The 17,008-nt window shown below is 39.8% G+C and overlaps 1 long non-coding RNA gene across 11 annotated transcripts in view; it reads left to right on the forward strand.

The window, feature by feature from the left end:
* Window positions 1-203: 203 nt before the first annotated feature.
* The window catches only part of LOC140517886 (uncharacterized), a 138,217-nt gene continuing 121,412 nt past the window's right edge, over window positions 204-17,008 (forward strand). For 9 of the 11 annotated variants that reach the window (XR_011971766.1, XR_011971773.1, XR_011971776.1 and 6 more), the window contains exons 1-3: window positions 4,172-4,417; window positions 5,290-5,394; window positions 6,872-6,981. This is a non-coding gene — a long non-coding RNA (uncharacterized lncRNA). Of the gene's footprint in view, window positions 488-4,171; window positions 4,418-5,289; window positions 5,395-6,871; window positions 6,982-17,008 lie in introns of those variants that run through there. The other 2 variants (XR_011971769.1, XR_011971770.1) reach the window with 2 other exon arrangements.

Below are 17,008 nucleotides of genomic sequence, written 5' to 3' on the forward strand. Positions count from 1 at the left end.
GTCCTCCTTAACCTATTTCCCCTTCCTTCTTCCAGTGTGATAGAAACAACAGTTATAGGTTAGGGTTCCTGATGCTTCCAGAAAGGTTGCGAAGGCAAGTACAATGCCTCTAGTTGATATCTTTGCCCATCAAGCACCAGGAGCTGCAAGTAAATGAGACCATTAAAAAAAAAAAACCAAACCAACAAACCACAGCCTATATTTCCAACCTGGACAGATTGTAAATTACTGTACTTCCTTCTTCGCAATTCCACTCTCCCTTTTCCCTCCAGCCCCAGCACTATGCCCAGATGCAACACTGATTTAATACGGGGCCCCAGCATTGCTTGAGTAATTGCTGCTTTGATTCAAACAATGTTAGGGACCTTGGAAATGATCATCTGATGCCCTCACATTATACATAAGGAAATTGAGACCTAGGACTTTTACAAAGTCACTCAGCTAGCTGGTGGTGGGCCCTGAAGATGTTGCATCTAAACTTCTAAAGGTAACTTGACCCATTCCTCTGTTTTTAGGAAAGATGATTCCATGGTGCAGTGAGAAGGCTTTAGGCAGAGGATCTAAGTTTTAATCCCTATTCTCTCACCTCCTAACTCAGTTTTTCTCATCTGTAAAATGTAGTGGTGAGACCCAAACTGAAATGTGAGCTCACTTAGAAATTCTATCCTTTGTGTGGGGAGCCAGTTTTGTTTTTGTTTTGTTTTGTTTTGTTTTAATAAAGAAGGATGGTAGGATTAGGGACTTTGGAAATCTTCACAGATTTAAAAACTGAGGGTCAAATCAGAGCCAGGATTTCAACCTCGGAGTCCGCTTCTGAGACTCTTTCCACTATACTACTCTGCCCCAGAAACTGCAGAGGTATCTCAGAGGGATATTAGACTTGAACCCTGTAGAGAGGCAACTCCATGGTCCAGTGCATAGAGCACAGGGTCTGCAATTGGGGAGAGCTGAGTCCAGCTACAACCTGAGACACTTAATAACTGTGCAACCCTGGGCAAGTCACTTAACTTCTGTCTGCCTCGGTTTCCTTAATGGTAAAATGAAGACAGTAACAACATCTATTTCCCAAAGTTGTTGTGAGAATCAAATGAAATAACCCTTGTAAAAAGTACTTAACGTGCCTGGCACATTGGAAGACGTTTAATAAACTCATTTCCTTCCTCCTAACTTTAAAACCATCTCTCTTTATCCATTATGTTATGAAATATTAAAAAGTTAATCTGGCCTGTTGGAGGACACTTAGCAGAATCAGATGAGACTGGTAGTGGGGTTCCTAGGCCCTCCCCCTCCATTCCCCTTTCCTGAGACTGGCTTCTTCATCTTTTTTTTTAAGTTAGGGTTTTCTTGTCTGTGTCCTTTTTTCTGAAGCTAATGAGCGTGTCCCTGGGAGCCAGTTACTGGGTTAATCTCTCTGTTGCTAGGGGCAGGCTGACACGTATCACAGGAGAGAAGTTGCTTTGGTATGTGTGGGTGGGGTGGGGTGCTTTGGAGGTGGTGGTTGGGATGGGGGGGCCAGGAGAACTGAGGATTGCAGAGTTAAAAAGAACTGATCAAACAGAGGCTGATAAAAAGCTCTCTTTGGTAAGGCCGAGCCAGGCACAATGGGGGAAACAGCTTGAGATGAATGAGAGAACAGCTCATTAAAACTGGGCTGGTGGGAGCTCCCAAGGCTGAGTTACCTAACCTCCCCCAACTCCCAAGAGCCCTTTCCAAACCCTAGAACAGTGTCCAATATTCTGTCTAAACCACTCAAAATTGAGGCATATTCTCTATTTGAAGGTATTTTTTAAAATCAAATTTTGATCTTTTGTTTTTGTATGAATTTAACTTCCCTTTTTTTCCCTCTTTTTCCCTCCCGTCATCTCCCAGAAGCACCCCATATAACAAAGACTTCAAAAACAAAAAAAAGAGAAAAAAGTCAACAAAAATAATAGAAAAAAATCATCCACTCACTATGTGCAGTATTTGGGCCCCCCCTTTTGCAAAGGAGTGGGGCAAACGTCTTTTTCCTATCTCTCCCTTGGAGGATATTTTTTAATAATAAGAAAGTGAATTTAGTCATGATGAAAATCCAAGGTTCCCCTGCCTCAAATTCTTCACATCCAACTAATCAACAAGTACTTATTAAATGTTTACTGTGTGCCTGGTACTGTGCTAAACACGACATACAAAAGCAAAAACAGTCCGTCTCCAAGAAGCTTCGATTGGAATGAGGGACTTTACAAGATTCTTTCAAGTTAGGGACTGAGGTCTAATACTCAAAAACTTGTTGGAATGCCCATGGTTTTTTGTTTGTTTGTTTTTAACAAAAAATTCTAGACTCGTAAGTCTGGCATTCAAGGCCTCCTAGAATCTGCTTCAAATTGATTTCCAGCCTAATCTGCAATTCCCCTGAATTTTTTACCTTTTTACCTTTACCTTCAGACAAACTGAAATCATCTTCTTTTTGAATTCACTCTGGCTTTCTTTTTTCCTATTCCTGTTCCTTGGATCTAATCCACTTAATTTGGAATATAAGTATTTCCTTTTTCTTCTTTTCCCTCTTTTTGTCACTTGCAATTTTTTTGTCTGACAGCTCTGCACTTTTCTTCTTTATATGAAGAAACCCTCTGAAATTTTTTACCCTCTCCTATATCTCCCAACCAAAGCTGGAAATGATCTCTCCTTTTTAAGAACTCCCCTAGCATTTTATATATTCTATTTTGTGTTAAAGTTACTTGTATATGTAAAAAGGGTGTGTCTAGTCATGGACCTCATCTTTTTTGGAAGTCTATCATAGAGGACTTCAAGGCATGAGGAGAATGAAGAGGTTTTGAAAAGTTCGTATAGGAGGGTGAGGTGTTAGTGAATGAGGAGAGTTCTGTAAAGGATGAAATCTGGGTCTGGAGAGGCATGGGTGGTTAGCTAGGAATGAATACATGGCTACATGGAAAAAACAACATTTATTAGAAAGAGATAAGAAGAAAATGAGAGCTAAGTCCTGAGCCCTGACATTCTATCTAGACTCTGCTACTGATGGCAAGAGCTGAGACCTTTCATGATCAGAGATCCTCCTATTTGCTCCCTCATACACAGCCTTCTTGGGGGAGTTGGGATGGGGGTGGGGGCGGGGGTGATGCAGTTTCAAAGAGAACCTGGAATCTATGGTCAGACACTCCTCTATTTAAGTCTTATTTTCCTCTCTAGACAGTAAATTTCTTGAAGGCAAGAATTTTGCCTTATTTTATTTAGATTTCACCTAACACCTAATACAGTGCCTTGCGCATAGTGGGGCTTCTATGAATTTGTGAATTTCCAGGGCTTTTCCATCCTCTATAAGGATAGGGTAAGGGATATGGGTTCATTTTTAGCCAGAGAAATTCATGTTAGTTCTACAGAGGAAACATTCCTATCAGGATATCATAGGGTATATATAGCTATACTGATGTCATTTGTCATATCAGGCTGGTCAGTTGGATTTAATCTAACTGTAGAATAACATTCACATTTTTCTGATGTCTTATAATAAAACATTTTTTGTCTGACATCTCATTTGAGGATAGGTGAATTGGATAGAATCAAGAATATCTGAGTTCACTCAAATCTAGTCTCAGACAATTAGTGGCTGTGTGACCTTAGACAAGTCACTTAACCCTTTTTGCCTCAGTTTCCTTATCTGTAACATGAGATGGAGAAGTAAATGGCAAACCGCTTCAGTATCTTTGCCAAGAAAACCCTAAATGGGGTGACGTAGAGTTGGACATTACTGAAACAGCTGAACAACAACATCTTATTTGGTCCTGAAAATCAGTATTATCACCTTTAATTTACAGAAGGGGAAACTGAGTTTCAACAAAATCTAAGAGATTTGCCCAAGATCACCTGGTGGTTTCTAGTGAACAGGACTTTACCTTAACATCTCCAGGTTCAGTGATTGTCTCTTTCTCCTTCCCTTCTCTCAACTTCTCCCAAACTTCTTTCCAGTTTGCAAAGTAGCTCAGAGTACAATCTGGCTTTGGGAAACTGAGCTCAATGGGAACTGAAAACATCTGGCTATCTTCAGATCCTGCCTTGGAGGGGGTAGGCTCACTGTTTCTGGGGCATGTGATCTCCCTAATATGACTAAGTCTCTGTTCTGTTTCCCTCTAGCCATCCTCACTTTGAAACCCTTTTACAAGGAGCTTTTTCCTGAAGGAGGAAAATGTCTCTTCCTGGCCTCTCCGTGGAAGGATTGCACCCGAGTTAAAAAGCTCCTCCCTCAGCTAACAATACATTCCCTATCTGGTGTTTTGATCCTGTAATCTGGGGAAAGGAGGGCACGGGAAGCAGGTTGTGTTTGTTATAGGATCACAGGCTTCACAGCTGGACTGGACAATGGAGGTCACCTAGATGAGGAAGGTCAGCCTTAGCGAGTGAAGAGACTTGCTCAGTGACACAGGTGGTTAGTTGGCAGCAGAACTGCTGTTCAAACCCTGGTCTTATACTGTAAAGCTGTACTGGCATTTCAGAACAGGAGGGAAGGCAAGCCAATTACACCAAAGTGGGGAGAGGGGGATGGGAGGAGAGGGTCCCTCTGCCTTCGCTTAGGACTGCTTTCTTTTCTTCCTTTTTTTTTTTTTTTTTGGCAAGAGTTAGTGAGTCAAATTCAATTTTGCTGCTGCTTATAGCCCTGAAAACTCCTTTGATTTAATTCTTCTAGTGGGGATAGGGAGAGGAAATGCTGTGGTCTGGTCAGTAGACTAGTAGATAGAATATACTAGCTAAGAAAGAATGTGTGTGTGTGTGTGTGTGTGTGTGTGTGTGTGTGTGTGTGTGTGTGTGTGTGTGTGTGTGTGTGTTGGGGGGAGGGGGTTAAATTATATTTTCACTCTAGACAAATTTCTTTGCTCCATAAACCTCAGAGCAGGTGCCAATCTTCATTTATAGAGGGAATTTTGTATTTTCTTCTACCAATTAAATAGCAGGTTTACTAAAAAACAAATCTCCCAAACAGAAACAAAAATCTTTAGCCTTTTTGCCATTTGCCTCAGTCTCCCCATTTTTAAAACATGAAAGAGTTCTCTGGATACTCCTCTAAAACCACCTAATGGGGTGTCCTAGGAATGAGGTCATGTCTGTAAGTGGTTCAGATCCATTTGGGAAGGCCCTAGAAAAATATCAGCTGTTTCTTTTGGGTTATGGAGGTTTAAAGTTCAGATAGAGATTGAATGGATTTTTACTCATTCTGAATCTGGCCTGTATGGTTAGTCTTGTTCAAGATGAGCTCCAGGACTCAGAATCTAATAGAAAATCAATGATTTTACTTTACAGGTTTTAGTTTCCAAGAGCTGGCATTGTCTTACCCTTGCCTCAAGTCCAATGGGATCAGCCTGAGAGACAACAATGGGCTGCAGATAAATCCTTGGAATTCGAATTGTAAGACCTTGCTGTGCTATTTACTAGTGTAGAGGGTTGGGAGAGGGGAGGAAAATATCCAATCAATGAACGCCAGTTCTCAGACCATGTGCAGGGGCCTCTGCTTGCAGCTAGTCCACACAGTGCTAGGAGACCTGCTTTTGGAAATCTGTGATAACCAAAAAATGGAAGGGCCCCTAGCTCTCCAAGGTTAAAGCATGAGCAGATAGTCTGAAGCTTAGGAGCTGGGAATGAGTACATACAAAAGGCCCCAAGAGTGAAACTTGCTTATCTTTCCTTCTTCCTGCTGAATGCCAGGTATGAGGATGACTCTCTGAGCTCTGGAGGTATGATGTAGGGGGCTGCCTTTTACCCTTACTCCATCAAGCCAGCCTGTGAGTGTATGCACTCTTGGCAAGCTTGTGTCAGGATAGACTCCGACTTGTTTGTGGCTTTTTGAAGAGCAGAAGTCCAGTGATGGAAGTCCATACGAGAATCTGTCTGAAGTTGAGCTTCCATAGAAATCCTGAATTGACCCAGCCCAACTGTGGATTATCCCAGAAGCCAAGACTCCATGTCCTGTAGCAAGGCAGTGGACAATTTGTCCATTGGCTATACCACATTCAGAAGTGACCTTGGTGCAGTGACTACTTTGTAACAACTACTTTAAGTCTGAGTCCGCTTTCCCCAGGGATAGAGATGATAGAGGGGGAAGTGTTCCCCCTATTTGGGGGGTGGAGGTTGGGGTGTTTGTGTACTTTGGTTCTTTTTATATCTTTTCAGTAAAATCCCTAATTGATGTTAATTAGCTTAATGATCCTGAGGATGGTAATTGCTGGGTTAATCACTGCTAGGTGGGCACAGTGGATAGAGTAGGGGGAAGAAGGGGGGCTGGAATCAATAAGACTTCAGTTCAAATACAACTTCAGATGCTTACTAACTGTGTGACCCTGGGCAAGTCACTTAACCTCTGTTTGACTCAATTTTCTTATCTATTAAATGGAGTTAATAATAGCACCTATCTCCCAAGGTTGTAAGGATCAAATGAGATAACAATTGTACGGTGCTTAGCACAGTGTCTGGAACATATACATTATATAAATGTTAGCTATGGTTATATATGAGAGGTGCTAACTGTAATTGGCAATTGATATTGAGAACAACACTTTGGAATGAGGGCTTGAGTCAGTAGTCTTAGGGAAGAACCTAAGAGGGAGCCTGAGGGGAAAAGGTAGCTAGTATTCTGAAGACCTGACTCACCTGTGTGAGTGAGAGTTTATATGGGCTATACTAGCTATGGGATGTTGGGCAGGTCAATCAATCTTTCTGAGGCTAAGTTTCTATGAAAGTAATGCTAGTCCTTAAGTAGAGACTGAATGACCATTGAATTAGATGTCCCATCAAGCAAGAAGAGCATTTTGCAAATCTTAAAGCATTATATAAACATGACGTCTTATTGTTAACCCTTTGCGTGCCCCTCACCCATTCTTTCTGCCAGGGATGGTAGTATTACCGGCTTTAGCTACAGATGAAGCCCCAGGAAGTCTCAAAGTGGCACAAAACCTACGGAGAACCTAGATCCAAGTTTAGCACCTTCCCCTTGAGCTGGTGAGTTCATTTTTGCTGTTGTGTGGTCAGGTTTAGACTCTTCATGACTCTTTTGGGGTTTTCTTGGTAAAGATATTGGAGTGGTTTGCCTTTTCTTCAGCTCATTTTACAAATGAAGAAACTGAGGCAAACAGGATTAAGTGACTTGCTCAGGATCACACAGCGAGTAGGTGTCTAAGGTTAGATTTGAATTCAGGAAGTTAACTCTTCCTGACTCCAGGTCTGGTACTCTATCCACTATACTACATAGCAGCCCCTGGTGAGTTCTTAAAAAGTTCTAATTTAGGGAACAGAAAGGGTCTCGGTCTCCCCATACCCTTGCCCTTGAGCCCTCAAGAATCACAAGACCAAAAATTTCGAGTAGCAAGAGTTCTTAGAAGTCATTTAGGCCTACCTTCTCATTTCTCAGATGAGGTCACTGAGATCCAGAGAGTTTGAATGACTTGCCCAGGGTCAAGTGGTAGAGACAAAATTCTAACCAAAATCCTTTGTCTACAAATTTTAGCTTGCTGCCCTACCCATTCTTCCATTTTGTCCTGTGGAAATCCTTTCCACTTTTTCATCTCCATCTCCCTCAACTACCCTCAAGGCCTTTTGATTAATTTTCTGTGTTTGGGACATTTGGGCTAAGGGTAAGGGAACCCTTAATAATGGATAAATAATATGGATTGTACTAGATGAGTTTTTCCCATCTTTGAACTCAATGAAATAAAATCATCTATTTGGCAAGTTAGGTAGGGTGCCATGAAGTTTAGAGTTTAAAGCAGGGGTTACATCAGAAAAGAAAACTAGATCTGGAGCCAGAGCAACTCACTTCAAATCCTCCCTCTTCCACATGTGTCACCTTGGGTAGGTTACCTAGGTTTCAGTTTTTCTTTCTGTAAGATCAGGAGATTATATTGGATGACTTGAAGTCCCTTCTAGCTCTAAATCTATGACCCCATGAACTCAGGTCCTCTACCTCTAAATTCAGTACCCTTATATGAAACAAAAATATCAATATCTTTTGGTTTTTTTATGTCACCTTCATTTACCAATATATTTATCTCCCTCTTCCTTATATCAAAGAGTAAAATAAACAGGGAAAAATAGCATTTAAAAAAAACCCAATGAACCCCTCAAGCTTTCAGTTTTATATACAATATTCTACACCTCTAGTCCTCCCTCCCACCTCCACCGAGAAGGGAGAAAGGCAATGCTCTATTACACATTCCTGTCCATGTTTTCCTATAACAGTCTTAAACAACCCTCTTTTGAAAGGAAATCCCTCACAGAATTTTAGAATTTTGGAACTGGAAAGCATTCCAGAGGTCATTAATTACAACCTATACACCAAAGGAAGCCCCACATAACATTCAAGACAAAGTAGTCATTCAGCCTCTGCTTGCCAAGGAGGTGGACTGTATGCACTACCTTGCATGGCAGCCTATTTCATTTTAAAGGGCACTAATTATTACGAAATGCTTCCTAAAGTCAATCCTAATCAACAGCCAAATCAACAGCTGGAGAAGCTAATGTGGTTTCAGGCTGTCTTAAAAGATATGTAGGTTTCAGGACTAAGGAGGTATTGTACAACCACACTTGGAGTACTGTATTCCATCCTGGGTGCAACAATTTAAGAAAGATATTGGTTAGCTGGTCAGCGTACTTCTATCCATTTGCTCTGTAGATCCACACAGAATGAGTCTAATCTACCTTCCCCATGGCAACTCTTAAAATTGCTGAGGTCAGCTCTTATGCCCACACCAAATCTTCCCCAGACTAAACATGGTCAGTTTCATTAGTTGATCCTCATGCAACATGATCTCAAGGCGCTTCACTATCTTGGCTGGCCTTCTCTAGACACTCACTGGCTAACCAATGTCCTTTTAAAATTGTAGCACCCTAGGTGTGGCTTGAGTAAGGGCAGAAGGTCTATCACTTCCTTATACATGGAAATGACATCTTCCTTCCTTCCTTCCTTCCTTCCTTCCTTCCTTCCTTCCTTCCTTCCTTCCTTCCTTCCTTCCTTCCTTCCTCCCTCCCTCCCTTCTTTCCTTCCTTTCTCTCTCCTTCCCTTTTATTTAAAATTTTTTCCAATTATATGTGAAAGAAATTTTAACATTCATTTAAAAAAAAATTTTGAGTTCCAAATTCTCTCCTTTCCTTTCTCTCCTACCCTGAATTGAGAAAACAAGCAGTTTGATATGGGTTATACATATATATCTATATATATATATATATAGATATATATGCAGTCACACAAAATATTTCCATATTAGTCATATTGTCACAGACAAAAAAACCAAACAAACAAGGAAAAATAAAGTTTAAAAAAAGTCTACTTTAATCTGCATTCAGACTCCATCAGTTCTTTCTCTGAAGGTGGATAGCGTTTTTTATCTTAAGTCCTTCAGAAGTGCTTTGTATCATTGTATTGCTGAGAATAGCTATGTCGTTCATAGATGATCATTGTGCAGTATTGTTATTGGTATGCATACTGTTCTCTTGGTACTGCTCAATTCGTTTTGCATCTAGGTCTTTCCAGGTTTTTCTGAAAGCACCCTGCTGGTCATTTCTTTTACCACAGTAGTATTCCATCACAATCATATACCACAACTTGTTCAGTCATTCCCCATTTGATAGTCATCCCCTCAATTTTCAATTGTTTGCCACCACAAGGAAAGCTGCTGTATATATATTCTTGCCTATAGGTCCTTTCCCTTTTTGTTTTTATCTCTTTGGGATACAGACCTAGTGGTGCTATTGCTAGGTCAAAGGGTAGGCACAGTTTTATAGCTCTTTGGGCATAGTTCTGTCCATACTGCTGTCCAGAATGGTTGGATCAGTTTACAACTCCACCATCAGTATATTAATGTCCTAATTTTGCCACATCCCTTTCAACATTTGTCATTTTCCATTTTCTGTCATATTAGCTAAACTGATAGATGTGAGGTGGTACCTCAGAATTGTTTTAATTTGCATTTCTCTAATCAGTACTGATGTAAAACATTTTTTTTTGTATGATTATAGATGACTTTAATTTCTTCCTCTGAAAACTGCCTATTCATATCTTTTTATCAGTTAGGGAAAAGCCTATATTCTTATAAATTTGACTCACTTCTCTATATATTTGAGAAATGAGCTCTTTATCAGAGAAATTTGCTGTAAATTTTTTTCACATTTGTGATTGCTGTATATTTCCCTTCATCTTTTTTCCCACCCCCTTGTTTTTCCCTTTCTCTTTCCTCTTTACCCTGTCCCCCCTCAAAAATGTTTTGCTTCTGACCACTTCCTCTACCTCCACACTTTCCTCCCCCATTCCTCTTATCCCCTTCCCCTCCCACTTCACTGTAGGGTGAGATAGATTTCTATACCCAACTGAATGTGTATGTTATTGCCTCTTTGAACCAATTACAACAAGAGTAAATCTCAAGCACTTTTGCTCACCTCTCCCATCCTCCACTCCACTGTAAAAACTCTTTTGTACCTCTTTTATGTGAAATAATTTACCCCATTCTACCTCTCCCTTCTACCTTCTCCCAGTGTATCCCTCTTTATCAGAAGGATTCCATCACAGTCAATTCACACTAGTCCCCTCTCTGTGTATAATAATGATAAGGTTCTTAGGAGTTACACGTATCATCTTTCCATGTAGGAAAGTAGTTTAACTTTATTAAATCCCTTATGATTTCTCTTCCTTGTTTACCTTTTTATGCTTCTCTTGAGTCTTGTATTTGAAAATTATATTTTCTATTCAGCTCTGGTCTTTTCATCAGAAATGCTTGAAAGTCCCTATTTTATTAAACAGTTATTTTTTTCCCCTGAAGGAATATACTCACTTTTGCTGGGTAAGTGATTCTTGGTTGTAATTCAAGGTCCTTTTCTCTCCGTAATATATATTTCAACCCTTCAATCATTTAATGTGGAAACTGATAAATCTAGTGTTATCCTGACTGTGGTTCTACAATATTTGAATGGTTTCTTTCTAGCTGCTTGCAATATTTTCTTCTTGAACTGGGAACTCTAGAATTGGGCTATGGTATTCCTAGGAATTTTCATCTTGAGATCTCTTTCTGGAGGTGAATTCTTTCCATTTCTATTTTGTCCTCTGGTTCTAAGATGACAGGGCAGGTTTCTTTGATACTTTCTTGAAAGATGATGTCTAGGATCTTTTTTTTTTGATCATGGCTTTTAGGTAATCAGGTAATCCTCAAATCATTTCTCTTTGATTCATTCTCCAGGTCAGTTATTTTTCTAATGAGATCATTCTTCTATTTTTTAAAAAAAATTTGTAAAATTCATTTTGGACTTAAAAAGACAAAAAAAGAACATTTCATCCACACAGCACAACATAAAAAGAGGATTCAATATAAAAGCATGAATTTCCATTTTACACTTTTATTTTCAAAGCTATTCTGCTTTTCTGTGCTTCCTTCTAAGTGTCTAGGGTAGGGTGGGAAGGGAGAAGAAAAAAGTGCACAGCAGGAAACCAAAGAAAACTTAGTATCTTTTATGTTTGGCCTGTTCTATTTTTAAGGTGTTTTTTTCTTTAGTATTTTTGTGTGTCTCCTTTACCAAACTGTTGACTCTTTTTTTCCCATGACTTTCTTGCGTCAGTCATTTCTTTTCCAAAGTTTTCCTCTACCTCTCATATTTGGTTTTAAAAATCTTTTTGAGCTTTTCCAGGAATTCTTTTTGGACCTGAGACCAATTCACATTTTTCTTTGAGGCTTTGAGCATAGCCATTTTGACTGTGTTGTCTTTTTCTGAGTTTGTATTTTGATCTCCCTGTAACCATAGTAACATTTTCTTTTTTTATTGTTTACTCATTTTTCCTAGCCTATTTCTTGACTTTTAACTTTATGTTAAAGTTGAACTCTGTTCCTGGGGCAAAGGGGCACTGTCTGAAACTTCTGGGTTTTCTGTAACCCTCTTTTAAGAGTTAATTCTGGGGATCTTTAGGTTTTCACTTGTTCCCAGGTGGTATGATCTAAAAGATGTAGTTACTGTTCCCCTGGCCTGTGCTCTCATCTCTGAGTGACCACAAGCATTCTTTTCTGCCCTGGAGCTGTGACCAGGGTTCTTGCTCCCCTGTAGCCTCAGACTTTAGTGTGTTAGTACTCCTCACCCCACAAATGTGACCCAACACCAATGAAATGGGCAATACAACAGAGTACTGCAGCTTGTGCCAACAGAGGGCCTCCTGTAATCTCCTGACCAATTGTCCAGTCCCTTTAATGTCTTTGGGCTTAGATCTCTGGAAAACTGTGCTACAGATTCAGTTGCCCCCAAGGTCTACTGCTGGCTTTCCAGGATGCAGCCTGTGCTGGACCGTGTTCCACTCTCACCTCAGAGAGACAAAACTTTCTTGCTAACTAGCTAAGCTGTCTTGGGCTGGAAAATTGTTTTACTCCATCATTTTGTTGGTCCTGCTGCTCCAGAATTTGTTTTGAGGCATTATTTTAAAGTTGTTTGGAGGGCAATTTCAGGTGAGTCTATGCCTATGCTCTGCCATCTTGGCTCTGCCCCAGCTACATCTTTTTTTAAACTTTTTTCAAGTATTTTCTTTTTTCCCCAATTATTTTTTAAAGTTTGAGTCTCAAATTTTGTTCCTTCCTTCCTTCCCTATCCCATCCCTGAGATGCTAAACAATTTGATATAGGTTATACATGTGTGATCATATAAAACATTTCCATATTAGTCACTTTGTGGAAGAAAATGTGAACAGCAAAGAGTGAAAATAGTATGCTTCAGTCTGTGTTCAGATGCTGTCAGTTCTTTCTCAGGAGGCAGATAGAATTTTTCACAATGAGTCCTTTAGTATTGTCTTAGATCATTGTATTGCTGAGAATAGCTAAGTCATTCACAACGTTTATCATATAATAATGCTATTACTGTGCACAGTGTTCTCCTGGTTCTGTTCAGTCCACTCTGTATCGATTCATGTAAGTCTTTCTTGGTTTTTGTGAAGTAATCCTGCTCATCATTTTTTATAGCACAATAATATTTCATTACAATCATATACCACAATTTGTTCAGCCATTCCCCAATTGATGGGCATTTCCTCCATTTCCAATTCTTAGCCAATACAAAAGAAGCTTCTATAAATATTTTTGCACAATAGGTCCGTTCCCCCCCCCCCCCCCCCCTGCCTTTTAATCTCTTTGGTATACAGACATAGTACTTATATGGCTGGATCAAGGAGTGTACCTGGTTTTATAGCCCTTTGGCATAGTGAATTCACTGAACTTATAGTCCACAAAAATCCCCTGATTTTTTTTTTCAGAAAAATTCTGTCTTACCATACTTTTCTCATCCTGTAGTTGTGACTTTTTAAATTCAACTGTAAGACTTTACATTCATCCCTATTAGATTTCATCTTATTCAGTTTTGTCCAATATTCTGCCGAAAATCTTTTTGGATCCTGAGTCTCTCATCCAATGTGTTAGCTATCCCCTCCAAGCTTTGTGCCAATTACAGACTGGATGATCATAGCATCTTGGCCTTTATCCAAGTCACTGATAAAAGTGTTAAGTACCATAGAGTCAAGCTCATATCCCCAAGGCCCTCCATTGGAGGCCTCTGCTGAATTAACATTGAACCATTGATGACTATTCTATGAATCTGGCCATTAAGCCAATTCCAAATTCTTCTAATTGTATGCTAAACTGCTCTATCTTCTCCACAAGAATAATAGGACATACTTTATGAAATGTTTTGCTAAAGTCTAGGTAAACTATATGGTCTACAGTATTCTCCTGATCACCTAACTTAGTAACTCCAGCAAAAACAGAAATAAGCCTATCTGGAACAACCAGTTCTCAGTAAATAGGCTGTTTCTTTGTTGTCACTATTTCTTTTTCTAGGTGGTCATTAGCCACATATCTAATGACCCATTTTAGAATTTTCCTAGGAATTCAAGCCAAGGTCATTGGTTTTTTTATTTTTTTAATGTTTATTTATTTATTTTTAGTTTTCAACATTCATTTCCACAAAATTTTGAGTTCCAAATTTTCTCCCCCTGTCTCCCTTCCCCCCACTCCAAAATGCCATGCATTCTGATTACCCCTTCCCCCAATCTTCCCTCCCTTCTATCATACCCCTCCCTTCCCTTATCCCCATCTTCTCTCTTTTCTTGTAGGGCAATATAGATTTCTGTACCCCATTACCTGTATTTCTTATTTCCCAGTTGTATGCAAAAACAATTCTCAGCATTTGTTACTAAAACTTTGAGTTCCAGTTCTCTCCCTTCTTCCCTCCCCACCCATCTCCACTGAGAAGGCAAGCAATTCAATGTAGGCCATATGTGTGTAGTTTTGCAAAAGACTTCCATAATAGTCATGTTGTGTAAGGCTAACTATATTTCTCTCCATCCTATCCTGCCCCCCATTTATTCTGTTCTCTCTTTTGACCTTGTCCCTCCCCAGAAGTGTTTACTTCTAATTACTTCCTCCTCCCATCATCCCCTACCCCACTTATCCCCTTCTCCCCTACTTTTTTGCAGTCTAAGATAGATTTTCATAACAAATTGAATGAGCATGTTATTCCCTCCTTAAGCTAAATGTGATGAGAGTAAGCTTCACTCTTCCCTCTCACCTCCCCCCTTTTCCCCTTCATTGAAAAAACTTTCTCTTGCCTCTTTTATGAGAGATAACTAGCCCCATTCTCCTTCTCCATTTCTCCTTCCAATATATTCCTCTCTCACTCATTAATTTTATTTTTTTAGATATCATCCTTTCCTATTCAACTCACCCTGTACTCTCTGTCTGTCTATCCATCTATCTATATCTATATATCTATATGTCTATATGTGTGTGTGTGTGTGTGTGTGTGTGTGTGTATGTGTAATCCCTCCAACAACTCAAATGCTGAAAAAAGTTTCAACAGTTACAAAAATTTCCATGTAGGAATATAAACAGTTCAACTTTAGCAAGTCCCTTATGATTTCTCTTTCCTGTTTACCTTTTCATGCTTCTCTTGATTCTTGAGTTTGAAAGTCAAATTTTCAATTCAGCTCTGGTCTTTCCATCAAGAATGCCTGAAAGTCCTCTCTTTGTTGAACGACCATTTTTCCCCCTGAAGTATTATACTCAGTTTTTCTGGGTAGGTGATTCTTGGTTTTAATCCTTCTTCCTTTGACTTCTGAAGTATCATATTCCAAGCCTTTGATCCTTTAATGTGGAAGCTGCTAGATCTTGTGTTATCCTGATAGTTTTTCCACAATACTTGAATTGTTTCTTTCTAGCTATTTGAGATATTTTCTTCTTGACCCAGGAACTCTGGAATTTGGCTACAATATTCCTAGGAGTTTCTCTCTTTGGATCTCTTTCAGGAGGTGATCAGTGGATTCTTTCAATATTTATTTTTGTCCTCTGGTTCTAGAGTATTAGAACAGTTTTCCTTGATAATTTCATGAAAGATGATGTCTAGGCTCTTTTTTTGATCATGGCTTTCAGGTAGTCCCATAATTTTTAAATTATCTCTCCTGGATCTATTTTCCAAGTCAGTTGTTTTTCCAGTGAGGTATTTCACTTTGTCTTCTATTTTTTCATTCTTTTGGTTTTGTTTTGTAATTTCTTGGTTTCTCATAAAGTCATTAGCTTCCATCTGCTCCATTCTAATTTTTAAAGAACTATTTTCTTCAGTGAGCTTTTGAACTTCCTTTTCCATTTGGCTAATTCTGCTTTTTAAAGCCTTCTTCTCCTCGTTGGCTTTTGGACCTCTTTTGCTAATTGAATTAGTCTATTTTTAGAGGTGTTATTTTCTTGAGGTGCTATTTTCTTCAGCATTTTTTGGGGTCTCCTTTAGCAAGCTGTTGACTTGCTTTTCATGATTTTCTTAGCTCTCATTTCTCTTCCCAATTTTTCCCCCACCTCTCTTATTTGATTTTCAAAATCCTTTTTGACCTCTTCTGTGACCTGAGACCACTGCATATTTATTTTGGAGGTTTTGGATGCAGAAGCCTTGACTTTTAGGTCTTCCTCTGATGGTATGCATTGTTCTTCCTCATCTGAAAGGATGGAAGAAAATACTAGTTCACCAAGAAAGTAGCCCTCTATAGTCTTATTTTTTTCCCTTTTTTGGGCATTTCCCCAGTCAGTTACTTGACTTTTGAGTTCTTTGTCAAGGGGAGAGTATACTCTGGGGACTTGTAAGTTCTCAGTTCCTCCAAGGTGGCACAATCAAGGAAGAGGAGTTTACTCCTCTCCTGGTCTGCACTCTGGTCTGGGAGCACTCTTCTGCCCAGGATCTGCGAGTAGGATTCCCTGTCCAGAGCCTCCACCAGCTCCACTGGACCAGCTCTCCTCCTCACCCCAGGACTACCACTCAGGGCTGAGACCTAGATCAGTAACTCAATTCCCCCATGGTCTTTAAACGTAAGGCTCCAAAAATGGGCACTGCCACTGCAGTGGCTGCTGCTAGTGGGACTAGACCATGTTCCCTTCTCACCCACGTGAAAGAGCTTTCTCACTGAGCTTTGAAATTGTCTCTGGCATTTGTGGGTTGAGCAGTCTGGGAATTGCTGCTTCCATTGGTGTCCTGAGGTCTCCTGCAGTCCTGTCCCTGTTGCACTGTGCTGCCAAGGCTGGGCTGTGCTCCAAGCCCAGTGTGATAGATCTTTCCTGTTGGCCTTTTAGGCTGCCTTGGGCTGGAAATATCTTTCACTCTGTCGTTTTGTGGCTTCTGCTGCTCTAGAATTTGTTTAGAGTCACTTTTATAGCTATTTTATGGGTTATTGGGGAGGGGGCTTCTATAGGTCCATCTTTCTACCCCTCCATCTTTGCTCTGCCCCCATCATTGGTTTATAATTTGCAGACTCTCTTTTCTTCTTTTTTAAACTCAAAACACTTTCTTTTTGGTAGTAGAACCTTTTCTGTTCTCCATGATCTTTCATATACCACTGACAGTGATTCAGTGATCCTCTAATTTTTGCAATTACTGGGTTCATTTGGGAGAGCTGAGAGGAATTCATCAAAGCCAAGTAGGTGCTTTCTTGCTATCTTTTTAGCTATATTAGATTAGTTAGTTCTTTCTAAGTAATTTT

Source organism: Notamacropus eugenii, chromosome 1 (assembly GCF_028372415.1).
Source record: "Notamacropus eugenii isolate mMacEug1 chromosome 1, mMacEug1.pri_v2, whole genome shotgun sequence".
Lineage (NCBI taxonomy): Eukaryota > Metazoa > Chordata > Mammalia > Diprotodontia > Macropodidae > Notamacropus > Notamacropus eugenii.